General features: G+C 40.9%; 1 long non-coding RNA gene across 1 annotated transcript in view; it reads left to right on the top strand.

Annotated features, from left to right (window-relative positions):
• Window positions 1–19,302, top strand: part of LOC106011891 — a 93,067-nt gene that overhangs the window by 37,703 nt on the left and 36,062 nt on the right. Inside the window, exon 3 of the long non-coding RNA XR_001184887.2 lies at window positions 17,541–17,581. This is a non-coding gene — a long non-coding RNA (uncharacterized LOC106011891). The remainder of the gene's footprint in view (window positions 1–17,540; window positions 17,582–19,302) is intronic.

Raw genomic sequence — 19,302 nt, 5'->3', positions numbered from 1 at the left:
CACACACACACACACAAACACACGCACACAAACACACAGCTGTTTTCAACATAGCAAAACTAACAAATTATGTAGAACGTGAATACGCTGTGTGTAGGATTAAAATTGCACTTTCTGCTTTTGCGTATATGTGCAAGGGTACCATCTAATAAAAGTTTAATACTTGAACAAGCGCTTTCATTTGAACACCACAGGCACTGCCCAATACAATCCTAGCGCTAGCAAACCAAGTGGAACAACTCAATATCTGGATTGTGTTATTGTCAACACTCATTTTCGAAAAACGTTCCAACAGAAGTGCAGAGACAGCCAACCACTTCAGTCTGTATTAAAGCACTATTTAAAAAAAAACAAATTAAAAAAAAACAACTGTTGTTCACAAGATCATCGATTACGAGATCATCTCCCTTTATGTTGAACGGTTCTAACCCAATTAATTGAACCAACAACCAAATTCAGGGGCAATAGTATTGGCAATGAAATCAACCACGTTAGCATAGAGTGTCTTTTTTTAAAAATTCGTCACATTGAAGTAAAATAATGGGTGTTTAAATGTTTAGAATTTAGCAGAAGAGGACAGATATTTCACTAGGCCAATATCCACCAAGTGGATCGATTCAAAGGCGTGAGTCTTATGGTGTGGGGTGGAACCTCTGCTCTTCATCGTACGCATTAGGTCACCGTTCAGAGCAGCCTCACAGGACGACGGTTTTGTGACGAACTCGATCGTCCTCTTGTCGTGCCCTGCAGGGAACTGGATGTAGGAATGGGCCAACATGACAATACTCGGCCCCATGCGGCCATCATCAGACAAAACTCCTTCCAAACTCATCACACCAATGCTCTGAACTGGCCTTCAATATCTTGTTGTTGTTGTTGTTGTTGTTAATGATGTTGTTGTATTGTCGTTGTTGTTATTATTATTATTATCAAGATGACCTTGACTGGTGGATAAGAAAAAGGCTGCACATGGTACAAACTAGTCAGTAACTGAAGGCTGCACTCCACGAGACAGGACAGAGGATTCATTAGGCATCCTTCAGGACATTAGTACAGTCAATGAACAGACGATTTGTGTAGCTAATCAAGCTGGGAAAGGCTGCACGCATTACTGAGCATAAATTTGTGAGGCAGCGTAATGAAATCAAGCGCTCGTCAAAAGAATGAAATCATAGAAAACGGCATTTTTCTAGCCCTGGGGCACTTTTTTTTCGAATTTTCCTTTTTTTTTTGTTTTTTGTTGTTGCTCAAAACCATTTATGGTCAGTTAAAAGCACACTTCTGAGAGGATTTCACTGAAACACATTTATTAATGGCTAAAAAATGCACATTTAAATTTTCCAGGGATTCTCAAGCTATATAAATCAACCAACTTTGGCTGCCATTTTCTCGCTAATTTTACTCTGAAATCAGGTGACGCACTTATCTTTCAATTACAAGTACCTCAATTTCTATTCAAAATAGATGGGTATTCTTTTCATCCAAAGCAAGACAGAAAACAAGCTTTAAAATGATACCAATAACTCTACATGCTCAAAAAACGACCAGCGCCTGACTGCAACGGGTCGTGACACAGTTTGATATTCTGATTGTTCAAAGGTCAGAGTGAATAAAGTTGTCTCCTTTGGATAAAAGGGACATTAGCCAATTCTCTTTTAGTCTTGTAGACAGAACAGGGGTGGAAGCCATGTGTGGCAAATTTCGTACCACTATGTTAAACAACAGAATATTGAGGTATCCTGCTGTGAAGATGGATGTAACCGAACTTTTCCAACTCGGTATAGACAAAAATACAAACGTACACATATATATATGAGCACGCATATACATACACACACGCGTACGGACACATACTCACGCGCTGTATCTCTTCTCTCTCTCTCTCTCTCTCTCTCTCTCTCTCTCTCTCTCTTTATCTCTCTCTCTCTCTCTCTCTCTCTCTCTCTCTTTTTTCTCTCTCTCTCTCTCGCTCTTTCTTCCCCTCTCTCTCTCTTGCGCTCTCTCTTTCTCTCTCTCTCTCTTTCTATCCCTGTCTCCCCTAACACACACAAACACACACACACACACACACAAACACACACACACACACACACACACACACACACACACATGCACATACGCACACATTTATTCATTTAAACAAACATAGAAAAACACAGCTCACACTGCACCCCCCTCCCCCATACACTTTCTAAACACCACCTCGACTAACCTTCGCTCCAAACTAAAGTCTATAAGCAGAAAAGAAAAGGCTGAGTACAAAAATGGCCGTGTAGATCGCTGTTCCAATTACCCCTCTCACTCCCCTCTACATCCCCCCTCTCATTTCCCTCCAGTTCGGCCCTTTGAGATCCAGTGAGACCCGGCAAATTGTACCCCGGCCCTCCGAAACCCTGTTCCAATTATACCCTTCACCCTGTCTTCATTCGTTATTCATCCTTTCTTCTCCTCTTCACTCATTCGCCCCTGCTGTCCTTCTATCACAGCCCGTTAGCCCCTTCACATTCTCCGTGACGTGGCAAGGGGAACAGGCGAGAGCGGAAGTGACGTTTGTGACCTAATTCAACAGACTAGGGTTCTAAGGCCCCTTGTCTTGCCAGTTGCCAGGACAATAGAGGTATACCGTAAAAGTAGATGTGTTGTGTGGATGGTTAACACGACACAAACACACTCATAGCTGGGGTTCGCTTTGTATTGATACGCCAGTATTGTACGAGTATACTGTGGGTTTAAGGCCCCCGCCAGTGAATAACCTGAGCGTGGGTGGTTGGCATGCGCTCTGGTGTTGTTTGCTCCTTTTTCCAATCCAACATTCATTGTTATGATCTTTCTTCTTGTCTTTGTTGCTTCAGCACTAGCCTTCGGAACTTAATGAATAGATCTACATATCATGTGACCTATTTTTATTGTTGCCTGTGCCGAAAAGCTCTTACTAAAACCAAAATGTATCATTTAAGAATATTATGACGGGCTGCTCATTCATTAGGTACATAATTTCACGTGCATCCACTTCACATTGTCAGATATCAGAAATTACCCTGACACACTTGTCTCTATACCGACTGGTGATGGGAATGTGTTGTGCTCCAAGCACAATTTTTACTTGTAAGATATTATTTCCTATTTTCTGTTCTTGTGTCGTTTCCTAATCTTTACAGCAAGAAGCTATCGTGTGTTGTCGGGTTGCGCCTTTCCTCTCACACAGAGGGCATACCCAGCTGGGTGCTGCTGGCTGGTGTATTACAGTAAAGTAAAGTAAAAGTGTTCCCGCATCCGATCCGGACATTGAGGATTGCCTTGTTTGTGAGACAACTTCCTGGGGCTTCGGCATATTGTGGTAGGGTGGCCATTTCCTTTCCACACCGCCTTTACTTCCCCAACTCGAAGTCAGGTACCCATTACTGCTGGGTGGGCAGGAGGGGGCCAACAAAAAATGCGTGTCCGAACCGAGGCTCACACCCGGACTTTCCGCTTCGGAGACAAGCGCACTAACTGCTGCCCCACCGCAACCTTGTATTACAGTAGCGAACCTAAACATTTCAGACAACACCGTATCATTACACGTGCTAATCTAAAAACCTCTAAAAAAAAAGCTTCACACTTGCGAACCAGTCCAATATTGGAGCAAATATCGGATTTTGCTTGAATAAGCTGGCATTGTTGGATTACAAATAATATTCGCCGCCCCCCTTCCTTCGGTCACCCGAACACAAAACAGGCCAAACATTCCGAAAGCAGCCTCATACCAGTACTACACAGTCCAAAGCCTGTAAACACAGAGGGGGGATGCATTACGATTGAAGAAATGGAGAGACATCATCATCAACCATTTTATGTATTACGAGTACGAGTATAACTCGATTACACATTGTTAGGTTCGCATAATGTGCAATGCTTTAATTTTTGGAAAACCAGAATAGGTTCGAAAGTGTAATGTTTTAAATTTGCTAATAATTGAATAGGTTCGCAACTCTGATGTTTGAAAAATAAGGTGGTTCGCAAGATAATGTTCCCCTGCTAAGCCTCTCAACTTATGGGGTTTCGGAGCCTCACGTTTCAACAAGATATGTCACAAAGGTTGCACACTGGAAAAGTAGGCAACTTGAAACTGTTTAAGACATTTCTCTATTCACGGGTGCTTACAACTTAACAACAGTTTTTTTTTTAAAGAGTTCACAATAGAAATGCATTCAAATTTTTTCTTGATATTCTTAAGAATGGTCCAATTTTACACCATAGGAGGATTGTATCAGATGAGTTCGTTCATAGCATTTTACGAGTTACGAGAGGTACTGTAATTTATGGAAACTCACAGTGACTCATCTATAAGCAGAATTGTTACAGCTTGCAACCACTATTCTACATTTTGACCCTCACCGACAGATTCAGAATATTAGCCAAAATTTGAGAGACTTGTAAACTTCTCAGACAACCTCTGAGCTGACTTTGCTGAAGTCAAGGAAAACAAACCAAAATTTAAAAAAGATTACCGCCGATCCCCCTGCAGTGACCTCCGATGTCTCATACGTCACAAAAAGATGCTTTCACTTGTCACAATTTTTGCCGTTACTCTGTTTCTCTGTTCTGTTTTTCAGTATTCTGGGTACCCCGTGAAAATGGCTAGTTTGTGACCTGAGGGGAGTGGGGATGAGGGAGGGGGGGGGGAGTGGAGTGCGCCACTGTTAGTTCTTACTTTACTTTTGTCTCCTGTTTATCTATCTTCCTTTTCTCAGCGCCAAATGACGGTCATTTGTTTCGCGACCGACGTGGTGGAAGCAGGCGCTCTTCAATTTTTGAGCACATGGGGTTATTAGTATCATCATAAAACTTGTTTTTTTGCTATGCTTTTTTTGTGAAAAAATTACACATCTATCTTGGATAGGAGTGTAGATATTTGCACTTAAAGGAAATGATGTTGCCTGGTTTCAGAAGTAAAATTATCGAAAAAGTGTCTGACAAATTTTGGTGACTATGAATGTTTGAGAGTTTTGGGGAAATGCAAATTTACATCTTTTCTGCAATTGATTTACATTTTTTTTCATCAATAAACGTATAAATGTATTTTTAACGGACATTACAGATATTTAGCCAAATAAAACAACAACAACAACAACAATTCGAAAAAATTGCCCAACGTCCAAAAAATACAGATTTCTTTGATTTCTTTATTTTGACGAGAGCCTTTTTTCACCTCGATGTCTCACATCTTGTCGATCTACGTATCTCTGTTTACGTAAGACATGAGCTGTCAGCATGGCTTGGTCACACACTCTCATACACACATACAAACACACACACACACACACACACACACACACACACACACACACAGACACACACACTGGAGATGCTTCCAGTACAGTATGACTGTGGGATTCCGGAGTTCATTTAAAAATAAAGGAATGTCCATAACACCACTTCCACACATAATATGACAAACATCCCCCACCCCCTCAAAAAAAATTATAGAAAGACAAAAAAGAGAGAAAGAAAGCAAGAAAGGAAGAAAGAAATTTAATTTTAAAAAGAAAGAAAGAAATAGATAATAAATACATTTATAAATGAACAAACAAATAAATGGTATTAAAACTTCAAATCAATCTTGGTGCGAATCTTTCAAACTAAAACGAATGTTTAATAAAGAGATGCTCGAAATTCTGTCCCTTGAGAGGCTCGAACTCTAAATAACAGTTTTTAAGCAAGTGCTCAGACAATTCAGATCCCTCTTCATTTGGTGAAAATTCAAGGTTTCTGTTTCCCCTAAGAGACAGGGTGTCTCTTTATAAGTTAGTACGTGATGCTGGCACTGATAAGAACAAATCTAACTCCCCCTCCCTCACTCTCTCTCTCTCTCTCTCTCTCTCTCTCTCTCTCTCTCTCTCTCTCTCTCTCTCTCTGTCTCTCTCTCTGCCTCTCTCTCTTTCTCTCTCTGCCTCTCTCTCTCTCTCTCTCTCTCTCTCTCTCTCTCTCTCTCTCTCTTGTCCCGTGTCTTGAGAACCCCCCCCCCCCCCGATATTAAGCTGAAACAAAAGACAAGTAGGTATATAAACAATTAAAAAAACCCAGAATGAATCAAAAATGAATTTCTAAAAGTTTTCAGAAACGTACAATCGAACAAATTATGTGAAACAAAAACAAATAACTGAATTAAGAAATATAAAAATGGAACTTTCATACGAAGCATTTTGCTTTTTCTTCTTCACATTATTTCAACGTAAACAACCATAATCTATTGGAGAAGTCACTTTAAGGTTTCAGAAAAGTGCAGTGACGTCGGAAACCCGGTTGTCAATAGGTTCTATTTCTGCGAGCAATCTGTCAGACACAATGTTCTTCCACTTGTTGTATCAAATCTCTAGTGCCCGCCTTCAAGACTGCAGCAACCCTTCAACTCTCGCGGGCTGCTCCGATTGGATTTCCTCAGCACGTGATCCTAGTTGTCGTGTGCCTGTCCGGAGCTCACCCTCTACTCTACAGGGATCACGCCACCAGTATATATATATATATATATATATATATATATATATATATATATATATATATATATATATATATATATATATAAATATATATATATAAGTACAGCATGTTCTCGTTTGGCTAAGCTTATGGTCAAAGATTTTTAAATTTTTTTTTCCATGAGTTACCGCGTAATGATCTTCGCATTTTCTTGAAATTTGTGATGCAGGTCAATTAACAAGACAAAGGCTATAATTAGTGTTTGTTTATTGGCCTCTATTTTTCCTCGTTTACATTATGTAAAACATACAGGGTTGCTTTTGGGATATTTGAGGCGTCGTGGGGAAACAAGACTCTCGTAAATAAAGTGGACTAGAAAAAACCAACATTTGTCTGCCCATAGGATAATTCTTATCGAAATTCCTTTTTAAAATGAACTATTCAACACCTGTTATAACCCTTTAGAAAAATATACTTTCTGATTGGATCTGTTTGAAAAACATTGATCAAAGGCACAGAAGTGTAAATTTGAGGTGTCCAAGGATATTCAAGCTTCTGATTGCAGAAGTCGTCTAACTTTGTCGGCCATATCGTCTCTAATTTTTCCCCTGACAATGAGCGACCGCAACCCCTTTCAATCGCGAATATCTCTACTTCGATTCGATATAGATGAGTATGTTCTATGTAAAAAGTTATTCCCGCATCCGATCCAGACATTGGGGATTGCCTTGTTAGTGAGACAACTTCCTGGGCCTTCGGCATATTATGGTAGGATGGCCAGTTCCTTTCCACGCCACCTTTACTTCCTCAACTCGAAGTCAGGTACCCATTACTGCATGGTGGGCAGGATGGGGCGAAAAATCTGTGTCCAAACCGAGGCTCGAATGCGAACTTTCCACTTAAGAGACGAGTGCACCAACCGCTCCGCCACCACACCCTTTATTTTCTATGTAAAGAAAGATAAATAACCTATCAATTATTCTATACACCGAAAAATTAACGAGGGCCAGATTCCACGGAAGCGAGACTTAAAATGAAATGCCTTGGGTTAATTTATATTTACCCAAAGTTAGACTTAGATAAGTACAATCGATGCTGAAATTAAATAAGGAGCAATCCTCACAAGTGCCCCCACGAACCACCTACTTAAAACGAGTATAAATAAACAAAACAGTCTTACCCAATTTACTATTGACTGGTTAGGTGTAACCTCCAATGTGTCTTGCCATAGCGTAGTCTGTGAGCGGTAGTTGGCTGTCGAGGTGAGTGGCAGTCTTGTCCGACAAGCTCAGAGCTGTCTTAGGGAGGTCTTGAAAGAATTATGTAAGTGGGTTTTCAGGGACTGACGACTCGCGACAAGAGCGTCATTTGAAGAAAATCCTGTTGAAGAGACTTTTTGTTTTAAATGGATTAGCTGGGTGTTATCGAGGCTGTTTGTTTTGCAGAGCGAAAAATAGCCTAAAGGGAAGACAGTAATTTCTGAGTTATTTTGTTGACTTTGTACTTATTGCGTTTTGGCTTTTCCCTGGCATTTTGCTTTTATTGAAAATAAAGCAAATCTAGGATTTTTTGTTTGTTTGTTTTTTGTTGCTTTCTTTTGTTTTATTTTTTTATGGGGGTCAATGGAAATGGTACTTAGAGATCTAAGGCAAACTTTATTTTGTTTCCTTAATGTTTGTGTTGTTTTTTTAATACGGGGAACTAGTTTATCATTGCTTTCCTTTTCATTTTGTTTGCGCCATCTTTTCAGAATTCAAAATCCCAGAGCTTAAACTTTTATTGGGTATAATAGCGCTTTACAAATTAAATGTAATCTAGTTCAATTTTTAAAATGATTATTATAATTGTTATTATGATTATGATTATTATTATGGTCATGATTATGATTATTATTTTATTCTATTATTTTAGTTTTACTTTTTTAAAAAATAATACTATTATTATTATTATTATTATTATTATTATTGTTATTATTATTATCATCATTTTTAGTATTAGTACTACTATTAGTATTAGTAATATTATTATAATTATCATAGAGTTTTTGTGTTTGCAAAGCGCCGAATGTCATTACCAAAGACGATGGAACATTACTGTGTAGATAAACGCAGAAAGAATAAACGAAGGGATGAACGGTAAACGAAGTTTTGATATAATGAGTGATGATGCTGCAGTTCCTGTCATTGTGTGCACTGGGCTATTCTGTCATCATCACTAGGGACATGTTTGATATTTTTGGCGCTATGAAATCGTGTCTTACTAACACTGATGATGGAAGTTTGGATGTGATTTTTAAAAAAAAATTATGCATACAAGTTTGATAATTTATGCACTAACATAAATATAAAACACTAATAGACACTAACACATTATTTACACTGACATACAAACGCACACAAAAACACACACACACACACACACACACACACACACACACACACACACACACACAAACATACATACATACAGACATACAAGCAAACACACACTTCAATACACACACTAACACAAACACAGCTTAACAGAAAAAAGTGGTGACGAGGAGGAAAGAGGAAAGCTTTTAAGAAAGGGAAAATAATAGAACTAGGAATAAGAGATTGAGAGAAAGAAAACGAGAAAAGGGTTGTGATAGATGGGAAGACGAGGAGAAGAAAAGCGACACAAAAGAGAAGTGGAAAATATCCCAATTTTAAGATAATCAATTCTGTCAAGATGGCTGGTTCCCTGACATCTTTCAAGGTATGCCAAAGAAAGAAATGGTTTGCAGTTCAGACAGAAAAAGTACGTATTTGTGTGTGTGGAAGATTGCACTAAGATTAATATGATAGAAAATCCGATATTTATTGTTGCTGTTGTTGTTGGTTTTGTTTTTTTAAATCCCTTAAAGAGAAAAAAAAATGCAACCTTTCAAATAGACTGGCATCAAGAAACAATCCGCGTTCTCTCTTCAATTTCTTGCACTCGCTGAGTGTTTCTGTTCTGAAAATCTGGCATACCGACCTACAGTTTCCCGGAAAGTACGACAAAATAATGCCGGAGAGCGAAGGTCAGGCGGGGAGTCATTAGTGGTGATCCTTGAGACTCTCCCAAACACTGTGGTATTATGGTTTTGCATCTCACTTTCTCTGTGTCTTTCTTTGTCTCTCTTCCTCGCTCTTTGTCTGGCTCTGTCTCTGTCTCTGTCTCTTTCTTTGTCTCTATCTCTGTTTCTGTCTCTCCCTGTCTGTATCCTGTCGCTGTCCCTGTCTGTCTGTTTATCTGTCTCTGTCTCTGTATCTGTTCTCTGTCTTTTCTCTTTCTCACTCTCTCTATCTCTCTCACTCTCTCTCTCTCTCTCTCTGTCTCTGTCTCTGTCTCTGTCTCTCTCTCTCTCTCTCTCTCTCTCTCTCTCTCTCTCTCTCTCTCTCTCTCTCTCTCCCTCTCTCTCTCTGACTTTCTGTCAAATGTTACTTTTCTCTCAGGGATCGAGTGCTAAAAGGCCAAGGATTGACCTACAAATCCTTCTCTCCCTTCTTTTCCTGTCCGTTGATTGGTCAATGGAGCCTCCGGTAGGGCGCCATGTTTGCATACATTCAAACATCCGGTGGCCATTTTGTTTTTCCGTTTCTCTCTTGGCCAAAATGACGAAATGTGATTGGATGTGTAGACTGTAGTACTTAGACGGAAGGGTATTAGGGGAAAGGGAAAGAGAAAGAGAGAGAAAGGGCGAGAGAAAGAGTGAGAGAGAGAAGTATAGAGAAAGTAAGAGAGGCACGTTGACAGAACAGGATAGAGAGACAGAGAGACAGAAAGACAGAGAGAAAGTGAAAGAGAGAGAGAGAGGTAAAGAGAAAAGTAGAGAGAAAGAAAGAGAGGCACGGTGACAGAAAAGGATAGAGAGACAGAGAGACAGAAAGACAGAGAGAAAGTGAGTGAGTGTGTGTGTGTGTGTGTGAAAGAGAGAGAGAGAGAGAGAGAGAGAGAGAGAGAGAGAGAGAGAGAGAGAGACAGACAGACAGACAGACAGACAGACAGTCAGACAGACAGAGAGACAGAGAGAGACGGGATTCTGGAAAAAAATAAAGAGTGCTGTCGATAATGTGCTCAGATATTCCCCCAAAAATTAAATTTTCGCTACTTAAAAATAGAATTTTTTTTCGAGCAATAGCCCAGAGCCTTAAACTTTCACTACAGATGTCGTTTCATACGGAGTGGAGAAAGGAAACAGGCGTTAGTGCTCAGAGGGCAAAGCATGTCATGGTTTAGAAAAAGAAAAACATAATTAAATTAATGCTGTTCTATTTTATCCATATCACGTTGCAAAAGGAAATTTTATTTACTGCGGCTGATATGCATACTCGTAAAACCATACATATGTGAGGCATCGTGGTGAAAAATACTCTTATCAAATAATGACATCGAAGAAACCGGCATTTTTCTCTCTCTGGCAATTTTTAAAATGAAATTAGTGGGGGGTTTTGACTCAACACCTTGTATCTCCATATAAAATATACATGTATTATTTCCCTGGGAATTTTACTGGAAAACGTTGATTAAAGCCACCAAAATCAAATATGTCATTTTTCAGTTTTTACGGACTCTCAAGGCATTGAACTTACCAAACTGTGGCGGTTATTTTCTCGCTAATTTTACCACTGAAACCAGGCGACCTCATCTCCTTCAATCGCAAGCGTCTTGACTTCTATTCAAGGTAGAATCTAGATGGGTACTTTTTTCATTGACAGCAAGGCAACTGAATAAGCGTGCAGATGATACCAATAACTATGCATGCCCAAAAATTGACGAGCGCCTGATTCCACCGCGTCGTGACACATATGCTCATGAATGTTTTTGGTCCATAGAACAACTCATATACCCAAGCAGATCTGTTAGGTGCCAAGAATTAAAAAATTGGGTAGGAATTGTTGGAAAGGAGGACGATGTGTTCAGAGCTAAGAGAAGTAACCACCCCCCACCCCCACCCCCCACCTCCCGCGCCTTATTTCCCATTTACATAAGTAAACCACCACCCCCTCTTCTTTTCCCCTTTGAATTCAAACTTCCCTGCCCGGCGTGAGGCGACTTGTGAGTATTCCAAACTGATGTTGAAAAAGGCAGAAAAGCCATCGGGGAAGAAGACCCAAAAAAAAAGAGGGAAAGGGGATGGGGTTGTAAACCGTGGCGCCGCCCCAGTTTGTAGTTTAAAGGATACAGGACTAGAAGAAGTCTAGAGTGCAGGCGCCCCTTTTCTCCTAGTTCTGAGTTCGGAGTAGTCAATTCTTCCACTTGAGTTGTTTCCGAATGTGTTCATGACTCTGCCACCTTGAGGCACCAGTGACCCAGGAGTGAGTGACGTCGGTCATCGAAAATGTCCAACATGTCATATGGCAACGGTTTTCGAATGGGTGGACACAGAGGTGTGTGTGTGTGTGTGTGTGTGTGTGTGTGTGTGTGTGTGTGTGTGTGTGTGTGTGTGTGTGTGTGTGTGTGTGTGTGTGTGTGTGTGTCAATTTATCGCCAGTTCAATAACAGAGGGCGCACGCACTGCTTAGATGTATATGTAATGCAATTTGTCTGATTTAAGGGCTTTTGGTTTTATTGCTGCAAAACACGTTTCCGAAAAAGATGGGTACAGTGCATTTGATCTAAATAAATACATTATAGTTTGGTGAATTCCACGCCATTGATACATGTGGGGAATCTGCGTTATATTGGCATATCTACCTACATACCTACTCACTCACCCATCCACTACCTGCCTATCCACCTACCTACCCACCCACCTACCTACCCACCTACCTACCTACCTACCTACCTACCAACCTACCCACCTACCTACCTACCTATCTACCTACCTACCTACCTACCTACCCACCTACCTACCTACCTACCTACCTACCTACCTACCTACCTACCTACCTACCTATTTAACAAAACAAATATACATTGTACATATTAATATTTTTTAAAAGAGGACGGTAACCCATCCTCTAGATAATAATTGAGTCACAGATATCTCCGTTCCCAATCAACTTCTACAGTGTCCGTCCATCTTACCCGTGGACACAAGGCCGGATTATGCCTAAAGGCTGAGAGAATGATAATATAATTCTGTCGTATCAAGAGCACAATATCCCACTAATTAAGACAACTCAAAAGTAAATAAATACCTGGTTGCCCGTGGCCACTGCGAAGATTCCTGTTTTTGAACAAGGATTATCTCGCTCAAGGTCACACGGCAATGACTACTCACCCACATACATTATGTCACCAACATTTATAATGGCGTTACGGTGAGTCTGACGTCACAAAGCACTCGGCAACTGACGCCCCCATATCCATTTTTGAAATGAGCTTTTATAACGAGCTTTTGTAACGAGCTTTCCAGCAGCAGAGATTAGAGGTGTTTCTAGACATTAATATACAGAAAAGGAGGGCAGACGAGGAATTAGTAATAAAACTTTTCAAGTCCTATGCCTTTACTTCGACTAGGAGAACCCCCCCTCCTCCCCTGTAACTCGTGCCTGATATTTTCCTTTGGCTGTGTGGCTCGGTTCAGATGGGGACGAAACTCTCAAGGTCATGTCTTGTAAACAATCCTGGTTATTTGAAACGGCTCGTAAATAGGAACAATAGCAACGACTTTTTGAAGCAGGAAATGGAATTTAGACATAGAGACGCAGTACTAAAAGATATAAGTAATGAGGTCTTTTTGTGATATGTATTTGTTTTGTTTTTGTTTTTGTTCAAAAGGGAAGGGGGCCTGTTGATCTGACAGAATAGTGGAAGCAGAAATCAGGAGTGGCCTGGAGTTCGCGCCCCTGAGTCCGCGTGGCGTGTTTGGGCAGATCTCTCGCGACAGCCAGGTGGAGGGGTGCGACCTCAATCTGCACCACGGTAATCATATCCGGCTTGTCTCCCCTGGAAGTACACTCAGCAATCTGGCTCTGTTTTCCTGAGCAAACACTGGGCTGTGACGTGGCCGAGCAAAGATCAGACGACTCCTCTGATTTATGGAGATTTGTTCATCTCAATGCTCAATGCGCAGTGGGCGTTTCCTGACAGGGGCGCCGTCCTATGGGTGGAAAGGGGGGAGGGGAGGGGATGTGGGGTGGGGGGGGATGGTTTGGGGAGGGGGATGTATTGGATGGAGGGGATATACGATAGTGCACCCAGAGCAGCTGCACTCTAGGCGAAAAACAGCATCCTTGCTTTGTGCACTTTTATGTTCACACCTTTTGCAACAACACGTCATAGATCTAAAGTTGCTGTTCGCAATTGTCAAGACTGTTTCTGGTGTGTTTGTACTGCTTTATGGTAATGCTTCATTCCGGGGTGAGGGTAGGTGGGGGAGGGAGCACTGGGTTAAGTGCAAAGGACGAAGAAAAAGGAAAGGGCAAAAGAGGATACTAAAAGTATATACAATTACTATATGTTATCAACTACCATAACGGAATGATATTGTTAGAAGCATTCACAAACAAATTTTCACTAGTTTTTGTCTGCAGCAGCCACCAAATGATCTAAATGAGTTCACAATAAGTGCTGTGATCAGTTCACAGGTGCAGACACCTACTTACTACTTCATCATCAAAGGAAACGTTCTTGCACGAAACAAATTCTTAAAGTATTACATTCACGACAAAAGTCAAAACTGATAGATCTCACTATTTTCCAAGAGTGCAATAGCAAACAAATATAATTGAAAACAAACACAATTCTTGCACTAGATCTACGTATTTCTTCGCAACCGCTTTAAATTGAAATGAAAATTTCCAGATGAAAATTGAAAAAAAAAACCCACAATGAAACGAATAAAAATCCACGAAAGATCACAAACAACAAACAACAACAAGAAAAGAAAAAAAACAAACAATCAAAAAACAAACAAACAAACAAATAAAACACAACTCCAGAAACACAATTGAGATGAACAAAATGAAGCATGTCAAACAAATTATGAAGACAGACACTGACGTAAACGGGAAATTGAGGCAACTGCTTCACATCTGCTGGAAATGTTTTGTGTGCATATAAACACGCTTGTGTTTTATTCAATAGCAATACTAATTGATCCGCTTTGGGATGAGCAATAAATCCACTAATTTCTTATCGCCGTCCGTTTTCAATTTCATTCTCTCTCTCTCTCTCTCTCTCTCTCTCTCTCTCTCTCTCTCTCTCTCTCCTTCTTCTCTCTCTCTCGCTCTGTCTCTCTCCCTCTTTCTCTTTCTTTTCTCTCTCTTTCTCTCTCTCTGTCTCTCCCTCTGTCTCTCTATCTTGTGTCTCTCTCTTTCTTTTTTCTCTCTCTTTCTCTGTCACACACAAAAACACACTCACACATAAACACACACTCACAAACACACACAAACACGCATAAAAACACACTTAAACATACACTAACACACACACACATAAACACACACACACACAGACCCACACTCACAGATACACACCTCATTGCCATGCGAAAAAGATCTGTGGCCCCCAATGATGAATGGAGATTGCCGTTCTCAACTGTCAGCAGACAGCACAATGGGGTGTCCACATTGCCGCCAGACAGCTCTGATCTTGTCCACAACGGCCCCCTACAGAGCATGACTCCAAAAGACTACATCCTTATATACATGTTAGGTATCGTGGGGAAATCAGGTGCTTGTCAAAATAATGAAATCAGAGAAAAAGTCATTTTTCCGCCAGTTTGGAAGATATTATCGGATTTTTACTTTTTGCTCAACACTTTTATGTCCACATAAAAACTCATTTCCTCGTGAATTTTTACTGAAAAACATTGAATAGAGGCACAAAATATGTCATTTTTCAGTTTTGAAGGGCTCTTTAGCTCTTAAAGTTTCCAAACTTTGGCGGCCCTTTTCACCCTAATTTCTCCACTGAAGCCAGGCGACCTCACCTCCTTCAATAGAAAATATTTGGACTTGTACTTCAGATAGATGGATATTTATTTCTTTAGAATAAAAGCAAATGAAGAAGGTTTCAGATGATATCAAATCAATAACTCCACTTTCCCAAAAAATTGACAAGCGCCTGATTCCACAGCGTCGTACCACGTACTAATATGTTAAGCAGGGATGAAAAAGCATGTAATATTGATATCCAAAAAGCTCTTTTTGAAACTCTCATCCCACAGTGACTACAACTGGTTTTCTGCACACTCACCGTCGTCTATGATGTTGTAGTTAGAGGCTTCGCTCTCACGTGATGGATACGTATTTTCGATTTCCTTGTGGGGAGGTTATTTTATTGAGTTTCTCAGTCTGTCTGCTGGGATGATGTATCTATCTTACTCCATCTTTATAATAGCAGGCGGGACGCGGGCAGTATGGCAAACAGACGTATCTGAAAGGCCGCCAAAAATGACTTGTGTGTATGCAATAGTGCCCGAGAGAGCAGTCTGCCCCCTAAAGGATCCAACCCATGTTCATAATACATAACACATGTACAATTTCAAGGTTGTTTGCGGTGTGGTAGCCAAGCGGGTAGTGCGCTCGTTTCCAAAGCGGAAAGTCCTGGTTCGAGCCTCAGTTTGGGCACGGATTTTTTTCGCCCCCTCCTGCCCACTTAGCAGGGATGAGTACCTGACTTGGAGTTATGGAAGTAAAAGCGGCATGGAAAGGAAATGGTCATCCTACCACAATATTACGTCGAAAGCCCAGGAAGTTGTCTCACTAACAAGGCAATCCCCAATATCCGGAACGGATTCGGGAACAACTTTTTTACTTTTTGGACCTACCCCATAAGTTACAGGTTTTTGTTTTTCTTTAGACTTAATATTTATTTCTTTAGTAGAGCGTCAGTTCGCGTGGGTGATTGACAGGTACTCTAATTTTGCTCCTTCTTTCCCTACTTGCCTGAGATCTCTCTCCCCACCCCCCTTTGTTGTACATTACTTTCCAGTAACTCTTCTAACCTTCAGGATTTATATGACCTATTTGTGTTGCAAGTGCCGTACATTTCTTACAAAAACTAAAATCACCATTGAGCATTTCCATCACCCTAAACCAAACACTAACGCCCGTGGTTCATTAGACCGGCGAACCTTATAGCCAGCAGAAGATATTCGGAGACGGTCCTGCGAGCACCCAGACAATATACGGAGTCGCACTTCCGCACACAGACGCACCACTTTAAGGGGCCAAACTGCGTATTGTTTGCTGCAGGTTACACACATAGCTACTAAAACTGTCGCAAATCAATTATTTTCAAGAAAATGTAAAAAATAACAGCGAAATATCAACGTATGGGTTAAAACAGTGGCGTGTGCCCCCCTGTAACCCCTCAGATTGTTTTACTTGGTCCAGAGGCATAAAGCAGTTTGATTGGTCTATCTTCGTCGGGGACATTTCCAGATAGATACTGTGCTTATAGCCATACTGGTCGTGATGACTGGGGTTCAGTCACGACTGAGGAACAGCCTCTCTCCGTCCTTCCGATGTACGTCTCTGCTTCTTCCTGCAAAGCGTCCTTCCCAGGGTTAAGTAAATATTATTATAGTAATGTAATTGTAGAGTTTTTACGCCCCCATCAGCCCACTTTATACAATTTTGTAGGCAGATAAATTTGACCCTGTGTGTCAAGACCAGAACAGAAATACATTGTACAACGTCCTATCTAGCACATAGGCGGAGAGACACGATGGCGAAGACACGACAAAGATAACCTTTCCACTCTGGGATCGGACTGGGGTCTTGTGCCTCCGATGACAAAGTGCCTAACATCTACACCATTGATACCAGTCTAATAGAATGTTAGACACACCCTTCAGACGAAATCAGAGACCAGTATTAAAAAAATGTGGTATAGTTCAGTGAATGAGTTCGGCCTAAAAATTGAATTCTTGGGGTTCGATTTCGATCGAGCTAAAGCTTTTTTCTTTTCCTTCCGGTGATATTTTTTTCCCAAGGAAGGATACCTCGAAAAAAGTAAAGTGTTCTTTATAAAAATTAATGTATATATTGTGTCTAGGGTGGAAATACAAGTTTCCACTTCAATATTTAAAACAACTAAGTTAAGTAACTCTCAGTGAGCATGGGTCGTTTTTGGGTTTACATCGCTTATAACGAAACTTGTTTTCTTTTTTTTTTCAGAACAGGAAAAAAAGAAACAATTCCTGCAGTCTGGCTGTGAAGTAAGTACTTTTTGTTTCTTTGTTCTTTGGATTGCTTTGATTTGTGCCTATGCGTGTGTTCTTTGACATTTTTTTCAGTCTTGGGGTTGGGGAAGGGAGGGCGGGATGGGGAGGAGAAAGGGGAAGCGGAGGCGGGGTCTTCTTTAGACCCAATAACAACAACTATAGCTGAACTTGCCTTAATGTTCACCTGTGCTAGGCAATCACCTGTACAGCCAAAGACAGAACGCTGTAGCAAGGCTAGCAGCAGTGACGGGAACATATATATCAACATCTGTGATCGTTAAAAAAAATAATAATAACTAAAAAAAATAATAAAAAATATATACATAAGTCTGCACACAATGAACAAACGCACGTGTGGTATTAAATTTTCTTCAGACAATCTCCTTTCCTTTCCCCAATCTTCGTTTCATTGCGTCTTCCTCATGCGTCACCAACGACCCTGCCACAGAGACGCACCCTTCCAAAGGGCTGAAATACCATAAATATTATGAATACATAAATAAATAAGAGAATGGATAGAAATAGAAAACCATCAAACTAAATGAAACCAAAAACAAAAAAAGAAGAAAAGATAAAAATACCATCAAGCAAACAAACATAACAAATAAAACCATAGGCTTCCCCCTACTGCTGCACGGGCGTCTCGATCTTGACCTATCACCAAAACCCTTAATCCCACCGTTAACGCCACAAGCGATCGACTGCGAGCCCGCGCGTTTACTACATAATCGTCTGAAATGTAGCTTTGCTGCTTTCATTTATTTCTTCCCCCCTTTCTCATCTCGCGAACTGCGGGTCTAAATCGGGTATCAGAGTTCCCATTCAGAATGATGGTGTCTGCAACGCCAAAGACCTTGATCCCACAAACTGACTGGAATCTTCTGCCCTGCCCGCTTATTCAACCCTCTAAAAAGTAGTGGCCCTCCGCGGGATCCCAATCGGACGACTTCCCCTGTTCCCCTCACGCTTGTGCACAGTCCATTTCTCCCAGTACCCGCCTCCCAATCCTGCTCTCAGACAATCCGACAAGCGGAGATTACTCCGTGTTTACGCTAAACCTCGTTCAAGTCCAATACCCTTCTAGAAAATGACCACTCTACGCCCAGCCCGATCTTCTCCCTGAAAACACAAGCACTCTCAGCTCTCAGGCACGGCGCACTCACACACACACACACACACACACACACACACACACACCCACACAACCCCACATGCGCACATTCACTCATCGCCTCGCACGCATACACTTAATTCCTTCATTTCTCGGCTCACGTCCACACAATTCACCGTCCAGACAACCCTTGGCGTGAGGATCACTCCTTATTTAGGCGTTAACTCTCTATGTGCTCGTGCAGTCCTCGACCAATCCACAGACTTTAATGTGTCACGAAGCGGTGGAATAAGGCGCTCGTCAATTTTTTGGGCATGTAGAGTTATTGGAATCATCGGAACGCTGATTTATTTGCTTTGCTGTCAATGATTAAATAAATACCTATCTATCTTGAATAGAACAAAGATATTTGCGATTGAAGGAAGTGAGGTCGCTTGGTGTCAGTGATGAAATTGGTGAGAAAATGGCCACCAAAGTTTGGTTACCTCAATTTTTAAAAGAGTCTTTGAGAATAGAAAAGAATGACTCTGATTTTGTCTCATTAATCAATGTTTTTCAGTAAAATTCTAACGGAAATGTTTTGTTTTTTTTATATATGGACGTA

This window comes from Aplysia californica, unplaced genomic scaffold, assembly GCF_000002075.1.
Source record: "Aplysia californica isolate F4 #8 unplaced genomic scaffold, AplCal3.0 scaffold00207, whole genome shotgun sequence".
NCBI classification, from domain to species: domain Eukaryota; kingdom Metazoa; phylum Mollusca; class Gastropoda; order Aplysiida; family Aplysiidae; genus Aplysia; species Aplysia californica.
The sequence above is the reverse complement of the archived record's forward strand: the minus strand, read 5'-3'. Positions and strand labels throughout refer to the sequence as shown.